The sequence below is a fragment of the Ambystoma mexicanum genome, chromosome 7q (genome assembly GCF_040938575.1).
Source record: "Ambystoma mexicanum isolate Mex_15411 chromosome 7q, UKY_AmexF1_1, whole genome shotgun sequence".
NCBI lineage: Eukaryota > Metazoa > Chordata > Amphibia > Caudata > Ambystomatidae > Ambystoma > Ambystoma mexicanum.
In genome coordinates, this window is record NC_090941.1 from 354,430,483 (window position 1) to 354,448,390 (window position 17,908).

A 17,908-nucleotide genomic window follows, 5' to 3' on the forward strand; every position below is an offset into this window, starting at 1 on the left:
TTGCTAAGTTATTTTTCGGCGGTAATAAAATACCGTCAGGCCCCAAATCTCCACAAAATACCCTACATATTTATGGTGCGTTGCAGGCCGGGAAAGTGATCATAGAGTACCTACTGGGCGTGGCAAGTGTGTCTCACACTGCCATTTGCACATTAAAGGGAACCCATTTTATAATAGCAGTGTGCCACTAAAAACGAATTTCAGAATGTCACAAAGGGAAACCACATTCTCAGATCTAGTGCAATATTTAGAGGCAAAGTTATTTGCACATGGGAATTGGTCTTCGAATACCACGTTAGAATGGAGTAACCGCATTCAAGGTGAGGTGCAGAAAGAAAAATTAGACAATATTTTTGCAGAAGGCAGCATAATTCAGGTCTGCCTTACAAGATTATTGAATGCAGCCGATAAAAATGCAGAGAAAGACTGTTTAATACGGCTATGCGGCAAAATATGGTTTATTTTAAACAAGTCCCTGCGAATGCAAGAGAATGATACTCAGCTAATTAACAGGTTAAAGACTGAATTAGATGGGGCAAGTAAAAATCAGGAAATGTTGAGAGCAGAATTGGATGTATGCCAAAAAGACATGCAATTAAAATGCAGAGACTTTGATACTCAGTTATCCAAAAGCAAGAAACAATTTGAAGATAGTGAGCAAGAATTGACACACTTAAAAGCATTAGTGGATCACATTAGGCAGGATAAAGATGAGGTTGTTTCAGAAATGCAGATTTTACAAAAAGAACATTGCGAAAAAGAAGGTGATCTCCAGAGTGCAGAACAAGAAATGATTAAAATGATCCAAGAAAGAGACAAGAGAAATAAAGAGTTCAATGAATGCCAAATGCAAATGTGCGATATGCAGGAGGCAATTAATAAAATGAGTGATGAAAATAATTACTTGCATGATGAAGCCAACAGACTCCTTAAAAAGTGTAAGGACTTAGAACAGCAAATGTGCACCCCCAGGTCCCAGGAGAGGCGGCAGGGTACCACATTCAATGGAGTGGAGGTGAATTCTAGCTCTGCCCAAAGAGCTAGTGCCCCAGTGACTGGGCCGGTGACTGAACTTGGTTGCAGCGCCCTTGGGGGATTTGATACTCCCATTGGGGGCAGCCACCAATCTCATACACCTGAAAACAGGATTGAATCACAAAATAGTGCAATTCCATGCATTGCAACAAGTAGCCCCATAAAAATAATGAAATCCATTAAAGCCCTGATCAAACCATTTAAAAAGGGAGGTGAATGCTGCATTGAGGATCACTTAGAAGCGGTACATGACATTTTTAAAGCGCTCCAGATACCTAAGGAACAGTACAGACAATATTTTCATTTAACTTTAGATGCCCCGACGGCCAGCATCATAAGGGGATTAAATGAACAGCAGAATATGACATGGCTGGAGTTTGAAAAAGAAATTAGGCGTCATTTTTCTCCTTTTCAGTCATTGCAGGAGGCAAAGAAAGTCGCGTACACTATTACTGCTGGACCTAATACATCACCTCGCCAATTTTTACAAGACTTAAAAAGAGCATTCTCTCGCTTTGATGTATCTTTTGACTCAAATTCCAATGAGTTTAAAACCGCATACTTCTATGGGCTACAGAAAGACATCATATCCCAATTGGTCCGTGAATTTGACCGTGACAAGTCCCTTGAATGGATTGTACATCAAAGCACCAAGCTATATGAGGTACTCTATTGTCAGGGTAGAGAAAGTGATAAAATGAAAGATACTAGGCCTAAATCTAAAGAACCCTCAGCCACAGTAATGGAAATCAGGTCAGCCAAAATGTCCCTTGAGTCTGCTCAAAGCCAAGGTAAAAATAATGTGACACCTGAACAAAGGGGTAATCAACAAAGATCGCCATTTCCTGTACCAATGTTCCAATCACATGATCCTAGTAATAGAGAGAGCTACATCAGCCCTAGATATTTAGGAGATAGACCCCGGGTAAGATACCGGTCTGATATGGCAGGTATGAACAATAACCAGAGACAAAATCAAGATCAAAGAAACGATGGTCCCTACCAGTCATTGGGGACACAGAGTAGGTTTGATCCCAACACCATGATATATGGTAATCAGGATAGGCCCCGATATGTGGATCGATTTACTGATAATGGAAATCAACATAGGGGCCAGTACCCACAATCTGAGAGACAGGACATGAGGCAAAACGTGAACTACAGTCCACGCCAGTACAATGATTCCCCACCAGGGGACTATAATCAAAGGATGGGTGCAACCCGCTCCCCTCCACAAATGAATCAAGAGTTCAGAAACCATCCCAACCGGTATCAATCACCTGAGAGGTATCAGAATAGATCCAATCAGGGGGAAAACAACCAATATCGACCTAGGCCACAGAAAGAGGATCCTAGAGAGATGGAAAGGTTCCAGTGCCTTGAGGCCCAAGTGAAAATGTTAGCTGAGCAAATAGGAAAGTTCTATACAGCGCAAAAACAACCTTCCAAAGAGGGGGCTGATGGCCATAGCAATGACCGGGGGGCTTCCGAAAAGTGACTAAGTACTCATGATAACTGCAGTGCCAAAATGACAGATTGCTCTGATATAATTTTGCATGACAACTCTGAGGGGACTAATGGATTAAAAATGAAAGTACCAGTAAATGAAATTGTGATAGAAAGTGTAAATACTTCTAAAAAAGAGGTACGGTTTAACTTAGAGCTAAATAAAACAGTAAAGATTTGCACAAATGAAAAAGAAACATTAGGAATTCCAAAAGAACAAAGGGACAGATTTAAGAAAAATGACTCATGCATGGGGAATACCAGTGAACAGGGAGTAAGTGGGGATGCCATAGCTCCTTCCATGGGCAAGCAAAACAATGACCAAACACAGACAGAAAAAGGAAATACTCACAAGGAGGGTACAAGTCTATCACCTGAAAAATTCTTTGAGCCACATATTTTTGAAGAGGCTGAAAGGGCTGGTATTACACTAAATGATCACAAATGCACAGAATTAAAAAATGACAAATTGCTGAATGATGTTGTTACACATGTTCAGTTGGAAGGTTGTAATGTGGTCTCTGATGTTACCCAGATGGATGGGCGAACGGTGGCCACACTCCAAAAAACCTCTGAACATGGAGGAATGAATAAAATATCTCGCACAGAAATGGGTAAAAAGGAGGGAAAAATGTCTTTTCATTTACCAATGTGCTTAGCCAAAAGTGAAAAAGACCTGAGAAAGGTGAGCCCTGAAATCAGTAAGAATTCACATTTCTTATGTGTATTAGAGGAAGTTGAGGACAGATATTATGCACCCATCACTGTAGAAGAAAAATGCCACACCTTCGCTATGATTGACACTGGCGCACAGGCCACAATTATGTCCAAGGAGCTGGTAAAGAGTATCAATGAAGGGAGGCCTCCACAGAGTCAGATCACAGTGAAGGCAAATCAAGGCCCAGTGCATAACTTTAATGGGGAGGAGGTGCCCATCATAGGTGTAACTGAGGTTGACATAAAAATAGGAAAGCACAGAATGAAACAAGAGGTATTGATCACATCTATTTGTGAAATTCCATTTCTGATGGGGACAGATTGCCTGAAAAGATTGTCTCCTCTCATAGATGGGGTGAATGGAGTGCTGTGGTCCTTAACCAAAAAACCATTGAGGCCTAAGAAACTAAAATCACAAAACAGCAATATAAAAGAATGTCACACCGTTGCCAAAACAAATGATGCTGTGGAGGTATATCTCCAGAATAGCTGCATACCTAGTGTCACTGTTATATTAATGTGTCAAGACAAAGATCAGAGCGACAATGAAAAACTACCTGTACAAATCTACTTGGACCCAAGGAAAGATTGGCAGACTGCTATAGATGAGCACACATTACGTTTTTACTTAAAAGAGAATACATGCAAACAGAATATTGTTCCTAAAACAGATTCAGAGAAACACATTACCACTCTGGCAGAGATACACATAGAAGATGAGCAACCATGGGTTCACGTTGGTATAAATGATTATCTTAAAACAATAAAAGCCACTTTAGCGCTTGAACATGAAAGGAGTTTCATTAATGAGAAATTGTTGCAAAAAATTATGGAGAGGGAAGAAATCCCGAAATTTAGGATTAAAAATCAATATGTTTCTGGGTTGGACAGTCCAGACTTTGAAAACCGAATTACAGGCAGATGCATGCTTAAAATTAGCATTGGGCAGAAAACAATTTACCATAATGTATGGATAGTGAGTGGAGCACAAAATGAATTTTACATGGGCAATGACATCATGCACAGAATGTGTATGGTGTTAGATTTCCTTAATCAAAAAATATGGTCACGCCTAGGTGGGCCGGCACCTGAATTTGAAGACAAAAGAAGGGCTTATCATTGTGCACAAATGGTTCCTTATGCCATCGAATTACAAATAAGGAAAGATACTATTATTCCTGCATTTACAAAACAGTTTGCAATAACACTGAAATGCAAAAATGGGCAGCAGATGAAAGGCTCTGATGCATTTGTATGCCTGAATGAATCCATAAAACAGCAAGGCCTGGATTATGAATACATTCCATTGGTAGACATTGGTGAGGGATCTGTAAAAATCATGGTAAATAATAAAGGTTGTCAGGACATTCATTTAGAGGAAAACTCCCCATTAGGAATGGCCATACAAAAATCACATTATACGGCAGATTTAAATAACATGGTGATTGGGAATATTCCTGAAAAATATGTAGATGCCAAGGGCGAGTTGCCAGAACACCTGGACTCTCAGCCCAAAGGAATATTTAAAATTCATTCTGTGTATCCTTATGATTCAAATGAGACAGTGTGCTGCCATCAAGAGGATTGCATAATATTTAATTTAAATGAAAATGAAACAGGAAATCAGCCCATTGAAGTGGAAGCTGATATGCCAAAATATTTGAAAGTGGCAGCTCTACAAAAAGACACAGCCACACAGTTAGAGGAAAGCGCTGAGATTCCTTTACCAGAAGAGTTTCCAGAATTTTCCAGAATGGTAGAAGAGCAGATCTCCTTAGCGGATGCATGTGACAGCGATGAGGATCGACGCAATCTGAGGGAAATATTTATGGAGTTTAAGGATGTATTTGCAAAAGATGCTTATGATTGTGGTTTAACTGATTTACATGTGGCCACACTACCAGAAGGTTGTAGCAGAAATCCAGTGTTTGTACGCCAGTATAGACTACCGCTGGCATGTTTAGAATCATTGGCAGAGATTATTAAAAATTTGGAATCACGGGGAATAATTAGGCCCATTCATAGCACATCCAATACGCCTATTTTAGGTGTGTTAAAGCCAAATGGTCAATGGCGGCTGTGTGCAGACTTAAGAGAGTTAAATAAAAGAGTACCAGTATCTAGATGGCCACTACCATTCATTGATCACGGCCTAGCTCAGATACATGGTTCAAATGTATTTACCACGTTAGATCTCACATCTGGATATTGGTGTGTGCCATTGGCAGAGGAGATACAACACCTATTTTCCTTTACATTTGACAGGACTCAATATGCCTGGCTTAGAGCTCCGTTCGGGTACATCAATAGTGGGAGTGAATTTGGCATATTTTTGAGAAAGGCCATGCCAGATGCAGCGGAAAGAGGAACAATAGTTTATGTGGATGATGTCTTGATAAAAAATGAAAACCTTAAAAGCCATTTTGATGAAATAAGACATGTGCTTGGCCAATTGCAGAAAGCAGGCGCCAAAGTATATTTGCAAAAAGCACAATGGTGCAAGAAAAAAGTGAACTTTCTAGGGCATGAAGTGACTGAACATGGGCTAAATCCACAAAGGAAGAAAATAGAGGCCATACAAAGATTAAAAGATCCTAAAAATGTGAAAGGAGTAAAAAGTTTATTAGGGATGACAGGCTATAACAGAAAGTTCATTGAGAATTATGCAGAAATCACTCAACCATTGACTAAACTGCTTAAACTAAATACTCCCTGGAGATGGGAAAGAGAGCAGTCTGATGCAATGGCTAGATTGAAGGAATGTCTTGTAAAGGCACCATGTTTAGCATACCCCATAAAGGACAGGGATTTCTTTATAGAAATAGGCTTTTCTGAACATTGTATGTCAGCAGTGTTATCACAAAAACACGATTTGAATCACAAAACCATTGCATATGCAAGTAAGGCATTTTCCCAAGTTGAAATGAAATTTAATGAATGCGAAAAGGCCCTATTAACCACTGTGTGGGCGCTACAACATTTCCGCCCCATTGTTCAGGGAGAAAAGGTGATTATTGAAACAAATCATCAACCTTTGCAATTTTTAGAGAGTAAAAGAATTAGATCAGGCAATCTAGCGCAATCCAGAATCACTTCATGGACGCTGGCATTACAAGGTTTTCCCGTAGAAGTAAGATATGGACAAAATAAAAAGAGCCCAATTGCTCAAGGGTTAGCTGACTTACATGACTGTGCAGCTGAACAAATAACAAATGAAATGGATGTGGAAGCTAGTTTACAGGGATTTGAACAATCACCACACAAAGCTTTTGATGAAAAAACATGCAAGGATTTGCCAACTGTATATGTGGATGGTTGTGCTTTTCACATTGAAAATGACAGTAATAAACACTTAGTGGCAGGAATAGGAAATGTCTGGTTGAAATGTGAAGGCGTTCCTAGTATAGGGATGAGGATTGGAGATAGGAGCAGTCAGGTGGCGGAATTGGCAGCCATCTATAAAGCAATTGCTACTGCAGTTGATAAGAAGTTCAGTGAAATTGTCCTGGTGACTGATTCTGACTATGCACGGAATAGCTTTGTGGAGTATTTGCCTGGTTGGAAAGCAAGAGGCATGGTTACATACAACAAAAAGCCACTTAAACATGGAAAAATGATACAAGCCATAGACAAATTGGTGTCAGAAAATAATTTAACAATATACTGGAGAAAAATTCGTGGGCATTTAAAAACACCAGGAGAGGATAAGGAGGGAAATGATAAGGCAGACCATCTGGCTAAGATTGGGGCTGTGATGGGAGAATTGCTACCTATTGATTATTTAATGAGTGAAATACAAATTGATGCAGTCACACGTTCTAAAGCACCAAAGGAGGTAGATCAACCGGTGGTGCAGTGGAGTCATGACACGCCAGACCAAGATTTGATTGAGGCACAAAAGAATGATCAAATTTTGGGAATCTATTATAATCATTTGATAGATCCTGAACAAAATCCTTTAACAGAAAATGATTGCATGGGAAAAGAAGAATTGAGGGTGTTATTAAAGAACAAAACACGAATTAGATTACAGGATGGACTCATGATTAGAGAGTCCATAACAGGGCAAATACAGTGGGTAGTACCCCTTTCATTCAGAGGACTAATGCTACACCATGCACATGATGCCATAACTGCAGGCCATAGGGGTTCACAAAAGACATTAGAAATAGTAAAAGATTATGCTTACTGGCCACATATGTCCCAAGATGTGGAATTATATACTAGAGGATGTCTAATATGCGCCCAATTTAAACCTGCTTCACCAATGCATAGAGCACCATTGATGAAAAGAGGCCTAACTCTCCCATGGTCAGATTTGCAAATAGACTATGTAGGTCCTTTAAAAAGGTCGAGCAGGGGACACCGCTATATTTTGAGTGTGGTATGTTTGATGTCAAAGTGGATTGAGTGCATTCCCGCACCAGATTGTAGTGCGCAAACAGCAGCCACATTGCTGGTGAACCATGTGTTCTCAAGGTTTGGGTTGCCACAAAGAATTGAGTCAGACAGAGGAAGTCATTTCACAAGTACTCTAATGAGTAAGGTATGGCAAATACTAGGTGTGAAAAGGAAACTACATATCGCATATCGGGCGGCGTCTTCAGGTACAGTTGAAAGAAGCAATAGGTCTGTTGTGGATATTTTAAAGAAATTTGTGGCAGAAGCAGGTTCCAGCTGGGATTTGCGTTTACCATTGGTTTTGATGGCAATCAGGTCGACTCCTGCCAAAGCAACAGGTGTTAGCCCCCATGAGGTCTTAACAGGTAGGAAAATGGTGTTACCACAACACCTACTATACAGAACACATGAGCAAACTCTAGTGAGTGCATCCACAGTTCATGAATATATTGATGAACTGAGGAGGCATTTGCAACATGCATTTGCTTTTGTGCAGAGAAATCTGGAAAGAGCTGCTGACAGTGCTAAGTCATATTATGACAAAAAGACATCAGTAAAGGAATACAGTGTAGGGGATCAGGTGTACAAGTTTCATTTTGGAAAATGTAAACAGAAAAATTCTAAATTTCTGGCAGCCTGGCAGGGGCCATTTCGAATTATAGATAAAGTCTCTCCTGTAGTGTATAAAATTTTGAAAAATGAAGGTGAAACAGCAATAGAGCAGTTTGTCCATGTAAATCAAATCAAACCATGCCATCCCAGACATGAGATCAGGCAGCTTGAGCATGTGGAAACGGATAGAGTCCCTTGAGAAAATAAATGGGTGTGATCAGGAGGCAGTGACAAAGAAGTTAAAAAAAAGTTGATTGTTATGATGGCACATAAACACTGTAATATATGTAAAAATATATAATATAAATAAATAAATAAATAAATAAATAAATAAATAAATAAATGCATATATAACGGAAGCTCGTGGTTGGTGTGCAGAGAGAAAGTGTATTAAATATTGAATGCTGTTTTATATATGCTTGTTTTCTTTTAACTTGTGTTTAATTTCAGAAGAAAGAAAAAAAAAAACGAAGTATTTTTACCAAGCATGTTTTATTTTTGGCAAAAGGATGAAGTTAGTATTGTGCTATGTACTTAATCTGTTTATTTTCTATTTTGATTTAGACAATTAACATTATTTGGTCGGAGGTTCCGGGATCAGAGGCCACGGGAGACGATGGAGTCCTGGAGTCCCCTGGATGAAGACCAAAAGATGCCTGCCTCCAGGTGGAGGTGAAGACAAAATAACCGGAATGCCAAAAGAGATGACTACTGTGGATTCAAGATTGCCAAGATGAAAGAGTACTCGAATGAACCGAATAACATCGCTGGTCGGGACATACCAAAAGAGACAAAACAAAAGTTCCGGCATATGAAGTTCCACGTATTTATTATTTTAATTATTTATTTTAACTTGTTATATTACTTATTTGTTTTAGTTAGTTGTTTTATTTCATTGTTTTTAATTGACTTGGAAAATTTAAACTTAAAGTAATGCCACTTCCACTGAGAAGGCAAATGTGGAACATTTTATGAACTGATGGACTCAGATGAAATGTTGATTGCAAATTTTCATTGATGCACATGAATATTCATTTTGTTGGATTGCTATATTGTAAAAAAAAATAGAACAAGTTGTTTTTAGGAATTGGCTTGGATTATAGCCAAGTTCTAAAAACAAAAGGAGGGTATATGTAAGGATATTTGGCGTGTTACAGTACACAGTACAGCAATACTGCACAAGTAGCACAATTTTTTTTGCAGCACCACCACCACAAGGGTGCGGTGCATTGCTATATGGGTTAGCAGACTAACAAGGAAAGACAGACTATTCAGTAAAAAACGATTTTAACATATAAGATGCAAATCTATTTTTACAGTTAAAAGCACACGTGTTCATTTAAAAATGCACACTATTTTTCACCTGAAATGCCTATATTGCTAGAGACACATTTGAAAATTAACAGCTAACCTATTAACCATTAACCTGACTAATAAAACCTTATTTTAATATAACTCACTAATAAAATGTGTTCTCCACTGCAGAATTAGGCATACTCTGAAAACCATTTAAATGTGTGTGCAGATTTTTCTCTTCTCTTCTCTGCCTGATTCTCCGTGTTTTTGTGCACAATAACTGCAGGAAGGAGGAAGTCAGATTTGCAACAATTGCAAATGTATAAGCGAAGCTATTGTTGAAGAGTAGGAGGATGAGAGATGATGGATTTCATTGGGACACGTCATAAAGAGGGCTGAGAGGAAAGTTTGAGTGGGCAGTATCAGGGAAAAAGACAGGCAGACATCTTTCTGCACTACTGGGGAGAAGACCTGGCTGTGGGGTCCTGACTGAATGCAAATTCCGGTGTCCTGCTGCAGTCGAGACTGGGGAGAGCTGAAAGAAAAACCTTTCCACTGGCTGAGGCATTCCTATCTGAAAAAGCTGAGAATTCCAGGCAATGACCCCGGCTTGAGAAGGCAAGCGTTCCTTTTTGCTGGAGTTAATCCAAGAGAGCCACATTCACAAAGAGAACAACTGAAGAACACTCAGATAAGGTAATTACCTAAGCGTGGGAGCCGGGTGTGTGCACGAAATTATGCAGTCAGTGTAGGATTCCTGTGCGTGTCTTAATCAAATACCAATGTTGCAATTTGAGTTTTGTTCTCCGCCACGCTCTTTGCAGTGTGACATAGAAAATGCTTTTACTGTACCATTTTATTTATTTCTGTAAAGAATGAGATCATGTCTAAGTGCAACTTTTATAATACAGAAAATATTTGAAAACAGACGGGTGGTTTATTTTCTATTTACCATTACAATGCCAATGATGTGGGGAGATTTTTAAACAGTGCAATGGTCATTTTAAGACAGATGTGTGTATGTCAGAATCAGTATGAATAATTGTGAGTGACTGTAGTATAACTTGTTGGAGGTACATGAGCCAACGGGAAGAGAGACTCTCTGAACATAGCTCCCTACCGTATATAAGGTAGTGGAAATTACCACAAGACTACCACATATAGCTCTCTGTCGTAAATAAGTCAGTGAGTTTGCCCATGGTGGCGCACCAACACTATCACTGGAAAATGTGGTATCTCTAGAATGCAGGTCTGAGGTCTCTCTAGTGATCACACGAAAAATCTAAGCGAAGATAAGGGATTCTGGACATTGGGGCCACAAATAAAACAAGGGAATTATGCTCACCAAAATACCACCAACCACGTATACCAAATAAGCAGGTCTGGGTGCTGAAATAATGCATGTCCATTGTATTATTGTTGCACATGGCCAAATCTGAATACAAAGAGTGATTATTGCTAAGTTATTTTTCGGCGGTAATAAAATACCGTCAGGCCCCAAATCTCCACAAAATACCCTACACACCATAACAAAGGAATTCATCACACACAAATGTACAATTGATGGCTTCAAGTCTTGCTGCATCATCCATAAACCAGTTACCCTCAAGTCGCCCAGCTACCTTGCAGAGAAACTCTGCATCTCTGGCGGACAGTGCACCACCAGAATCCAGTACACATGCAGACTTGAAATCTGCCGCTCAAAAAAGGAATGAACCAGAAAACAAGCCTTCTAGGCCTTCGGGCCAAGACTTTGGAACCTTCTCCCCATTGGCATCAGACTCGCCCCCATGCTCCTACAATTCAGAAAACATCTCAAGACGGACATCTTCAAGGCGTCTCTCCTCCTCAACACCTAGGTCATCACATTGCCCCTCGCGCCACTTGACTCACTAGATGCCGCCCTCTCCTCCCCGCCCCCCAGCACAGCTGTACCCCTCCTCTTTCCCCCTCTGTGTCCTACTGCTGCTGTATATCTGTTCTGTTGTTACTACTGAATAGCGCTCTTTTATGCACTTGTAATGTTGTTCACCTCTCTAAAGCGCTGTTATGTATCTGCATTAGTGTATACCTCTGTAAAGCACTCTGTTGCTTCAATACCAAACTATCAATTCCTCCTTGTGCAAAGCAACATCACTCTTAAAGCTATGCTCACTTACTGCTGTTCTAGCACCTGCTTTCTAGCAATTGATAATTTGCAGATAGAGTATTAGGACTTCTATCTATAGAAAGTATTACTTTTTAATTATTTATTCATTTTACTGCAAACATACCCCTTACATAATAAGCCCCACCAGAACAATCCTACTTGAAAATCTGGGACAAGAAACAAGCTATTTGTAATCTGAATAGTCTGTTTTATATATGTATTTCCCAAAACTGCCATGCCTTCCTGTGTTTCAATTTGAATATGTGGCAAACTCCACTGATGTAGCATTATTTGACGTGAACATTTTGGATATGAAAGGGCTTGAGATAGGGTCCCTGCACTTAGCCACATCCACTAGAACCCTCTTTTATGTGTACCTAGGTCAATTGAGTTATTTTTATGATAAGAGGGGAGGCGCTGTAGAGTAGCCTGGAAAATGGCTGCCTAGCTTGTGAGCTCCATGCCCAGACACCGTTTATCTGACTGCATCGGTGGTTAAAATTGTAATCCAGTGTCTGATTCGTCCACCCTGTGAAGCGGACGTCCCAAGTTGCAACTTCTCCCAACCCTGGAGGAAATCGGTGACCCATAGCCACACAACGACTGCATACCTTCTGTCTGGGTGTGAGGCCTGGTTGGCAGCCATCCAGACCGGGCTGTGCTGGTGCCGTTGCACGCCCACAGTGGTGCGGCTGTTAGGCTGCGCCCTTCGTTTGCCGTGGTCAGCTATTGACAGGAGCAGCAGACACTTCATCTGACACGGACTGCGGCTGCTGTTGCCTCCCATCACTTGCTACGTACGGCGGGGGCCGTGCCCGCCAGTGCCGCGACAGGTGCTGCGCTCATGTCCTGCCGGTGTTGCATCTGGAGCCGGCGGTGGCCGGTGCGGGGCCGGGCACCCCACTTCCATGGCCTGTCCCTTGGCTGCTTCTGCCGTGCCCCGGTGCTCTGGGCCCGCCTGTCATCTCTCCACCAAACCAACATTAATCCCTCCTTACTTTCCTCTTTTCCAGACCCTTAGTAAAGACAATACCAACATGGCTGGTCTGTACTATACAAGAAAATGTTACATTTGATTATATGACTTTACATTACTTGACACCATAACAAAGGAATTCATCACACACAAATGTACTATTGATGGCTTCATTTCTTGCTGCATCATCCACAAGCCAGTTACCCTCAAGTCGCCCAGCTACCTTGCAGAGAAACTCTGCATCTCTGGCGGACAGTACACCACCAGAAGCCAGTACACATGCAAACTTGAAATCTGCCGCGGAAAAAAGGAATGAACCAGAAAACGAGCCTTCTAGGCCTACGGCCCAAGACTTTGGAACCTCCTCCCCATTGGCATCAGACTCACCCCCACGCTCCTACAATACAGAAAACATCTCAAGACTGACCTCTTCAAGGCGTCTCTCCTCCTCAACACCTAGGTCATCACATTGCCCCTCGCGCCACTTGACTCACTAGATGCCGCCCTCTCCTCCCCACCACCCAGCACTGCTGTACCCCTCCTCTTTCCCCCTCTGTGTCCTACTCCCACTGTATATCTGTTCTGTTGTTACTACTGAATAGCGCTCTTTTATGCATGTGTAATGTTGTTCACCTCTCTAAAGCGCTCTGTTATGTATCTGCATTGGTGTATACCTCTGTAAAGCATTCTGTTGCTTCTCGAAGCTAGGACAGCGCTCCAGACATACAATATTATTATTATTATTATTATTATTATTATTATTATTATTATTATTATTATTGTTAATAATGATAATAATAATAATAACAACACTACTAATGGCTTCAATACCAAACTATCAATTCCTCCTTGTGCAAAGCAACATCACTCTTAAAGCTATGCTCACTTACTGCTGTTCGAGCACCTGCTTTCTAGCAATTGATAATTTGCAGATAGAGTATAAGGACTTCTATCTATAGAAAGTATTACTTTTAAATTATTTATTCATTTTACTGCAAACATACCCCTTACATAATAAGCCCCACCAGAACAATCCTACTTAAAAATCTGTGACAAGAAACAAGCTATTTGTAATCTGAGTAGTCTGTTTTATATATTTATTTCCCAAAACTGCCATGCCTTCCTGTGTTTCAATTTGAATATGTGGCAAACTCCACTGATGTAGCATTATTTGACGTGAACATTTTGGATATGAAAGGGCTTGAGATAGGGCCCCTGCACTTAGCCACATCCACTAGAACCCTCTTGTATGTGTACCTAGGTCAATTGAGTTATTTTTATGATAAGAGGGGAGGCGCTGTAGAGCAGCCTGGAAAATGGCTGCCTACCTTGTGAGCTCCGTGCCCAGACACCGTTTATCTGACTGCATCGGTGGTTAAAATTGTAATCCAGTGTCTGATTCATCCACCCTGTGAAGCGGACGTCCCGAGTTGCAACTGCTCCCAACCCTGGAGGAAATCGGTGACCCATAGCCACACAACGACTGCATACCTTCTGTCTGCGTGTGAGGCCTGGTTGGCAGCCATCCAGACCGGGCTGTGGTGGGGCCGTTGCACGCCCACAGTGGTGCACTGTTCGGCTGTGCCCTTTGTTTGCCGTGGACAGCTATTGACTGGAGCAGCAGAAACTTGATCTGACACAGACTGCGGCTGCTGTTGCCTCCCTTCACTCGCTACGTGTGGCGGTGGCCGTGCCCGCCAGTGCCGCGACAGGTGCTGTGCTCGTGTCCTGCCGATATTGCATCTGGAGCCGGCGGTGGCCGGTGCGGGGCCGGTCTTCCCACTTCCATGGCCTGTCCCTTGGCTGCTTCTGCCGTGCCGCGGTGCTCTGGGCCCGCCTGTCATCTCTCCACCAAACCAACATTAATCCATCCTTACTTTCCTCTTTTCCAGACCCTTAGTAAAGACAATACCAACATGGCTGGTGTGTACTATACAAGAAAATGTTACATTTGATTATATGACTTTACATTACTTGACACCATAACAAAGGAATTCATCACACACAAATGTACTATTGATGGCTTCATTTATTGCTGCATCATCCATAAGCCAGTTACCCTCAAGTCGCACAGCTATCTGGAGCCGGCGGTGGCCGGTGCGGGGCACACCAGTTCTTTGGCCTGTCCCTTGGCTGCTTCTGCCGTGCCGCGGTGCTCTGGGCCCACCACGGGGGTGCAGCGGGTGGCGGGCGGCCCGCGCTGCTACTGGGTGGCTGTTTGCTTCACGGCACGGCCTTGTGGATCACCCCACTGCTCTCCCTTGGATATCATCAGGTGCAGATCCTGGGCGCTGCAGGTGAGGAGCTGGGGGGGCTGCCTACTGCGCTCTGTATGCCCCTGTCACTGGACTGTAGTGGACTCTTGTCCTCCCCTCCAGTTGCCGCCGGGATACCCATGTGTGAGACCCGGAGGGGGGTGTCTGTACTTCCGCTCTCTATATGGTAGAGGAGATGCACAGAGGACCCCAGCCAAGATTCTCTATTATTGGTACGTGGTCGAGCAATCAACGCCCGGCTTCTCAGGAGGTGATGCAGGCTGGTTCTTAAGTACAGTGTAGTCCCCAAGCACCCACAAAGGAATTTCCACACACTGTATTGGTTAAAACACAGTCTTTATATAATTAATATTCAAGGTTATGTACACTATCACAATAACTCACTTTGTGCTCTGAGAATCAACAATGGCAAATATATACAATTCTACGTGGTACCACAGTTACTATTAGATCTCTTTAAAGTGCATCAACTTTACGGTTAAAAGACACACAAATCAAGGCGTGAAGGAAACCAACAGTAGAGAAAAGGGGAAAGCAGTTGATATGAACAATTGGCAGAAATACTGGTCACTACTGTTAAACACAGTTCTGTGTGGAGATCCCCCCACCTGGTCATCCAGTGGAATAAAGATACATGCCCAGTCCATATATTGGTCACAAGAGACTTCCCAATAGTTCTGCAACCCCAAAGTACCTGGCGTTGTACCGTTCCTTGTTGGGGAATCGACGGCCCTTCTTGAGTGCCCTCCTTTAAGGCAGGAGTCACAGTTCGTCGAACTTCCGACGGAGAACAGTTCGAGCTACGATGGTGAAGTGGCAGCGTCATTCAAGTGGCAGCGTCATTCCTAGCGGTGCTCGTTGATGGGAAGTGTAAACGTCCTGCAAGGAAGAGGCGTGCGGAGCGCCTCGGTGTCGATAGTTCTGGACCACAAAGAGTTTGAAGAACTGTGGCCCAGCAAGGGCGTTGAGTAGTTAACATCTCTGCGGTCCTTGGGTGGCAGGAAACCCACGGGTGGATGCTCCTTGGAGTGTCAACGGCCAGGCCTTCTTCAGCAGGATACAGCGATGACGATGCGGACGAGAGCGTCCTTGGATTTGAAAGTTCTTAAGCAAACGGGAGCACAGCGTCTCCGGTCGGCGACGACGGTCATCGACAGTGGGGGACAACAGTCCGGGCACTTCTCTTTGTGATTCCGCTCCCTTCCCCATCTCAGATTGGTGGCCTGTAGAAGGTCTGTCTACCAGGGAGCTATGGAAAGGATCAGCTGGTGCACGGTGGTCCCTCATAGCTCGGGAAGAGGGCGCCTTACCAGGTCCTCTCTGGGTCAGTCCTTGCAGACACAGCAGCTTTCAGATTGTGAAGGAGAGCCACAGCAATTCTTCTCGTCCAGCAGGTCTTCAAGGTCAAGCTTCAGTTACTCCAGTTACTCGTTGTAATTGACTTCAGCTTCTGAACATGATTCCTAGCAGTGAGAGGTCCCCAGATATACTGTTGATCTCCCATTCATTCCGCTGGGTCATACTCAAGCATCCAATCACGACTAAGGGCATTCAGCAGGCAGGCAGCCAATCAGGCACACAGTGCATTCAGGCCATTCACTTCTTTCCAGACACTCACAAGTTATGTGTATTGGGACAAGTACCCCGCATTCAACACTCCACACTGCATTCATGCCGGTTTCGGGCAGGGCTGTCTCAGTCATTGTGTCAACCACCAGATCTAGACACCCACAACATAGAATGCATATTCCTCACACATTCCATTCACCCAGGACCCACCCACCACATACGGTCATTTGGAAGGCTCCAGCCAGTCTGGTCAGCATTTCCCCACACTACCATATATGGAACTTAAATATTTGTGGAGGTGAATGGAGTCACACAACAACCACAGAACCGTATTTTAATGAAGAAGCATACAAACATAATCAAATAAACACAATTGCCATCCATATCAGTGGACGAGGGTATGAAAAAAATCAATAATACCATCATGGAACAAGAAACACTGCTTACAAAAGTATCCCCTGAAAACTCAGAATTACCTCTCGATTTGACTGAACCAGACCGTCCAGAATAGACATGGCCATGCACGTCAATGTGTGACAGTCCTAAGAAATCTTTCAAATCTTTATGTCAGTTCCTCAATTAGTATGTGAAATGTAAAGACAAAATTAAAACGAAAGTGCTGCGAAATATGGATATCTGTCCAGTGCGCAAATACACAGGACTACAAGGACATTCATCAGCCTGCATTTCAGGACCTATTTGCAAAAGCACCTTCCATGATATCAAAAGGATATCAATACATCATTCAAATGCAAGAAATGTAGTGTATAAAATGTACAATGATAAAAGTCCAGCTTTAGAATTAGCCAATATAAATAACACTCTTCTGCATGGTACACCCAAATACCTACAAGAAGAAATCAACCATATCCAGAGAAAATATTTTGGAAGTGAAAGCCACTTACAAAATGCAATAGTTTTAGAACAGACTAGCAACAATTCTGCACATAGCAACCTTCTATTACACACATACAAAAAATAAATACTAAAATTTAAAAGTGCATCGGCTGAAGTACCAAACCATGTGTGTGTGTGTGTGTGTTTTGCTGCAGAACGTTTTACAAAAGGAACACAAAAAATATAGATGTAACATACAAAATAGAAGACAATGAAGATTCCAAATGGTTTGAATTAGCTCTCTACCTTTTAGCAGAAAACAAATACCAAATAAGTAAACCCCTAATATGTTGCACTTACTGCACCACAAAACTGGACAACAACCAAACCCCTTTACTTGCTATCACATATAATTTGTAATTGTTCCCACTACCAAAACCCCTGCAACAACTCAATTTGTATGAGAGCATCATAATTCAAATAGTTCACCCATTTCAGGCAATGATACGCCTTCAACCAAAAACAGCAAAATTA